Source organism: Stenella coeruleoalba (assembly GCF_951394435.1).
Source record: "Stenella coeruleoalba genome assembly, chromosome: 8".
Classification (NCBI taxonomy): Eukaryota; Metazoa; Chordata; class Mammalia; order Artiodactyla; family Delphinidae; genus Stenella; species Stenella coeruleoalba.
Genome location: NC_137154.1, coordinates 10248199 through 10254198, shown reverse-complemented (window position 1 = coordinate 10254198; position 6000 = coordinate 10248199).

Sequence of the window (6000 nt, the reverse complement as noted above, 5' to 3'; positions counted from 1 at the left end):
GCCCTGCCCTCAACAGAGCTTAAAGAATTAAGAACATGGAACACATTCTGAAGTTTGGGGACTTGCTGGGATGCACATCCAGGTGAGGGCTCCATGTGGGTCTGGACCAGGTGGAGGCTCTGGGCTACACCTTCCTACCCTCCACCCCAGGCCAGAGCTGATCTCTCTCCAGATGCCTCTGCTAATCTGCCTCTTCCACCCTTCGGAGGCTAACTGCACCTGGGCCCATCCCCACATCTCTCAGGATTTGTTTCCTCATCTCTAAAACAGGACCAGTGGCCTCAGCTCTTCAGAACCTCCCACCAATGGGTCCAGATCACTAGACAAACGGAAGTCATCATAGGACAGCCCTGGACACTCAGTCAATCATCAAAAAGGGCATCTGCTGTCTTAGGGGCTTCCCTGGTGGCGCAGTGGTTGAGAGTCCGCCTGCTGATGCAGGGGACACGGGTTCGTGCCCCGGTCCGGGAAGATCCCACATGCCGCAAAGCGGCTGGGCCCGTGAGCCATGGCCGCTGAGCCTGCACGTCCGGAGCCTGTGCTCCACAACGGGAGAGGCCACAACAGTGAGAGGCCCGCGTACCAAAAAAAAAAAAAATGTGTCTTAGTATTATCTCGAATTTGCCCTCCGAGGTGTGCCTGGGCCCCTCCCTAACTGACCCGGAGTGCCCACTCACAGGATAAAAAAAAAACCCGATCGTGAAAGTGGTTATAAACCATTTGGGTTGTGTTCCTTTTTAAGTAAATTCAGCCAGTCAGCACTCAGATTTACTAAAACTAGGCTGGGGTGGAGAGAACTAACTCCATGTTCTAAAAGGGCTTTTGGTATTTAGAATGGCCATAACCATTGATTCGAATAATTCTACTTAAAGGAAATAAAGATATGAAAAAAGGTGTGTGTGCAAAAATACTTATCACAGAGTTTTTTTGTTTGTTTTTTGCGGTACGCGGGCCTCTGACTGCTGTGGCCTCTCCCGTTGCGGAGCACAGGCTCCGGACGCGCAGGCTCGGCGGCCATGGCTCACGGGCCCAGCCACTCCGCGGCAGGTGGGATCCTCCCGGACCGGGGCACGAACCCGTGTCCCCTGCATCGGCAGGCAGACTCTCAACCACTGCGCCACCAGGGAAGCCCCAGAGTTATTTTTAATAACAAAAAAAGGAGAGAGAAAGTAAACAACACAAATGTCCACTAATAGGAATGAGTTAAACAAACATCAGGACTTTTAGATATTAGCTATGGCACACAGCCGTTCAAAAACCATGTTATGTAAGCTTATGACCTGGGAAGACACCCAAGATATATTTTAAGAGAAAAAGCAGGTTACAAATATATGTGTATATATATATATTTCTGTGTATATATGTATATGTATATATCTTTATATATCTTATATATAGACATACATATCTTTAACATATATATAAAATATATATCATATATGATACTAATTTTGAAAGTATAATTATTATAATTATAAATAGAAAATGAAAAATATATGCCTTAATATGTTAATGGTGGTCATGCTGTATGGTAAGATTGTGGGTGGTTTCACTTTTCTTTATACTCTATTATATTTGATTTTTCTCAATAAATATGCTTTTTTATTATTAAGGAAAGTCATATAATAAAAATATGTCATCTATAATTATACAAATAAACACATGGGACATTTTTCTTTAAAAGATCTTCTGCAGATCCCTTTTATGCTATTTTTCAATTTATCATAACTTCATAATATACATTCTTTGCAAAAATAAACTAAACAATACAGAGGTGCATAAAATAAAAACAAAAGCCCAACCCAACCTCACTCTTCCACCTCAACCAAAACTTGTCCCCCGTACTTCATCTCTCTTATCATTATTTTGATGAATATTCAGCAAAACCTCCTTCTTTGAATGTAGAAACATTTTATCTGGCTAGTCAATTCACTCATATTTTTATTTTATGAAAAAAAGATTGCAAGATACAAACTGTCCTGAAATGGTGTTTTTCACGAAGCGGAACAGGCATCTCTCCGAGCCGGTGCCCTGTGATCTGTATTCTCTCTCTTGACTGTATCATGTACCAGAGTAGAGTTGGGGTGAAACTGATCTGCATTTGCCCTGTCTTTCCATTTTTCCTTATCCCTCAGTGGCCTAACACCCTTACATATATTGACTTGCACCCTGGGGAATATAGGAGAGCTCTCTAAAAGTAACACTGAGTAGGAGCTCTTTTTAAAACAATGTGACTTTTGCCATTTTGTCCTAAACAAGGCTATGTCGATTTTTCAGGTTCTGGTATTCTTTAAGTAAGATCCTAAGCCAGAATGAGGAATCTCAGGGACCATCTCAGTGGGGAGACACTCAACCCCAGGCACAGAGCCAGTAAAGGGCTGAGACAGGACTGACACCCAGCTCCCCCAACTTCTAGACCCTTCTCACCTATAGTAACATGGTTATTGTGCAAACAGGACCCAGAAGCCTTTGCCCTCAGCCTGGAAAACCAATCCTATCACCAAAGCGGCAAACTCCCACTCATTCTTCAGGTCTCAAACTGTCACCCCCTCCAGGAAGACTTCCTTGACTTTCTCAGGGGTTGGATTGGACACATCTCCTCCTGCAAGCTTAGCCCTTCTTATGCACTGTCCCAGCTGCCTGTCGGGTGGCCTCCCCACTAGATTGGAAGCTCAGCTCTTGGAGGGGGATGGGGGGTGCTGGTCAGTCCATTTCATGTGCCCATGCTCAAAGCCTCCCTGTCATTCATTCATTCATTTGTTCAAGAAAGAGCTGTGTGCCAGTGCTGGGAGAGAAGCCTTGGGTTGGAGAACAAATGAAAGAAACAGAAGCACTTCCAACAAGTGCTAGGACTTTAGAAATGCTGAATGTTGTCCTACCGGGCTGCAGACCCTGGCACCAGGAAGCTTACTACGCTGACAACCCACTATGTGCCTTTCCCGCAGGGGTACTCGGCCAGCAACATCCCTCCAGAGGGATTCTGCTCTGCCCATTTTACAGAAGGGATCTGAGGCTCTGAGAGAGGAGGCTGCGGCTGAGGACACACAGCTGGGTCTATCCGCCTCCTAGGCCCCCATCATCTCTATTATAACACAGCAAAAATCCTCAAAGGGTAGGGGAAGCACCAGCCTGATATAAGAGAGAGAGGCCATGCTGGGAAAGGGTCGCCCACAGGCCAGGAGACCTGGGGGCTCAGTCCAAACCTCACTGTTGGTTAGCTGTGCGTCTTGGGAAATTCACCTAACCTCTCTGATCCTCAGTTACTTCATCTGAAAAATGGGCTCGGTTAACACTTGTTCTACTCTGTCTACTAGGTGGCCCCATTTTCTCAATCAAAACTTATGCCCTGTGGTCGAACAAGTCCAATCTTACTTATAGGAGCAACAGAAGAGAAACTGTGAAGGCTGAGTCCTCGAGATGTGTGATTTGTACACGAGCCACGGGCTGTGGGATATTTCTTGCACACGCACCATGGGGAGGCTGGCAGCAGGCCCGGTGGGGGTGGGAGTGAAAAGGGCAGTTCAGTTCATTCAAGGGCATCTGCTGGGCCTCCAGGCACATGGTCCCCATGAGGAAATATGAATAGGCCCCGGGAGGCTTAAGTGAACGGGGCCTGAGCTAACCAGCCTCACACTTACCCAAGGGAGCAAGTGCACTAGGGTTTACAAGCCCTTCATGTCATTATAATGGAACCTTCCAGAAGCCCTGCGATGCAGGGCTCATTCCCTACCCCTATCGTAGAGAAAGAAGATAATCAGTCTCAGAAAGGGGAAATGACTTGCCCAAGGTCACCCAACTAGTCAGAATCGAAAGTCGGCATCCGGGCCCCCAAACCCTATACTCTCCACCCTGAAATGATCATCATAACAACTCTGGTTCCCAGAGCCCTGACCAGGAGCCAGGACTGTGCTCTGCTCTTTACACAGGTTAACATGCTTCACCTTCAAACCGTCCCATTTCACAGATGAGTTTAGGTAACTTGCTTGAGTCCTTGACTCAAGGTTTCACCACGGGGATGTGAGACCAGTGTCATCAGATAGCAAAACCCGGCTCCTGGGAGGGGCTGGGAAAGGTGGGGGGAGGGTGCCCGGACCTGTCCCTGCAGGCTGTACGGCCACCCGGGGTTCCAGGAAAGTGCACACACTGAGCCACCTTACAGAGCCAGCATGCCCCTACCCAGGGCAACCTCTGATTCTCTGCGCTCGGCCCTTCCCCCAAAGCCCTGGCACTTGACATCTACTCGCTCAAGAGAAAGAGTCAAACCCTCCAGGTCCCAGAACAGACAAATCCCCCACCTCCAACTCAGGTGGCGAAGGCGCAGCCTCGGAAGGGGGTGTCCTAGAACAAGAGAACTGGTCTTGGGATCATCCAGCCCCATGGTTTGCAGATAAGTCAGCTGAGGCTCTGAGCAGCCATATAGGGCAGAGGTGGGCCCCCTCCACCACATCTGCATGCCCCTTAGCTGCCCACCCAGATCCAGAATCAAATCTTACGCCCCTCCTTTTCCCCCCTCCCGGCCCCCCACTGATGTCTGATTGAGCTGGAGCAAAGCTGGGGGAGGGGTGCACCTCCTGAGGTGGGAGGTAGAAGAGAGCTGCTGCCAAGCCTGCTCCCCACCCGCGTGCCCCAACCCCCTCCAGGCTTCCAGGTACAGGTTTGCGAGGATTTAGGTCACTGAGTCATTCAACAAACAAACATGTGCAGGGCTCTTCCCGCCCACTGCAGAGCAGAGACACCTCCTCTGGCCACCGGGCCATCCCGGGCCTTTGGGAACCACCCCACGGATTCATCCATTCATTCAACAAACACTGAGGACCTACTAGGCACCAGTCACATTTCACCGCATCCTTCATCTCCTCCCGCTGCCCCTCCCTCCCTCCCAACCCTCAGCTCCTCCCCATTCTCCACGTGTCCCCTGTGGCCCCTTTGCCCTGGCAGACAGGGCAAATCCTGTGGGCGCTGGGGAGTCAGGGAGCCCAGAGGGGCCGAGGCAGCGCTGGACGACTCAGCGGCAGACACACGCAACCCCCGTGGTTACCTGGTGTGGGCCCGGGCAGCGCAGGCAGGCGCCTCTCCCGCGGAGGCCGACGAGGTACTGACACGGCCCTGGGTGGGGTGCTAACCCCCTCCCCACCCCCACCCTTGGCCTCCACCCCGGCCAGGCGGCCTGGAAAACCCAACCCCGGCTCAGCCGACTTCCTCTTGTGTCATGGAAAGTACAGGCGCTGGGGACAGGAAACTCCCGCCAGGGATCTGGGGTCTGAGTGGGAACAGTGGGCCTGGAGGCCTGGGAGGGGTGGAAGGAAGGCTCACCGGTGGTGGTGGTGGGGGCGGCAGGGGGGCGGGGCTTGAGGAGGCAGAGGGGGGCGCCAACAGGACAGCGGCTGGGGAGGGAATGGACGCTTTAGGAGTGTCGGGATCCCTTCCACCCGAGGTCCTGAGCTGCTTTCAATTTTCCAAAAACTAACAGAAAAGAGTAAAAACCATACCCTTGTCTGTAACAAAGACTCTGAGATCAAATAAAAAGCCAAATTTTTTGTTTGCTTTCTTTGCTTTTAGTAAGTGAGGTTGGAGGGTAGTGGCAAGGGTTATGGAGTGAGAGACATGTGGGTTCAAATCTTAGTTTTAACCTCCTGAGGCCAAGTACCTTACTTTCTGAGCCTCAGTTTCCTCCTCTGTGAAATGGAAAACTCCACCCACTTCCCATGGTGGTTGGGAAGAGGCCACGCCCCCCAGCTTGGGTAGGTGCTCAATAAAAACCCCTTCTCCTTTCCCGGCTGCAGTTATGCAAACTGAGTGTGGTAACAGGGTCACGAAGGGCCACTTAATACACACCACTGGTGTGACCAATAAAAGCTTCCTAAACACAGGGTCTTTTTTTTTTGGCTATGCCACGCGGTGTGCGGGATCTTAGTTCCCTGACCAGGGATCGAACAGTGAAAGCACAGAGTCCTAACCACTGGACGGCCAGGGAATTCCCAACACCGAGTCTTTAAGAGA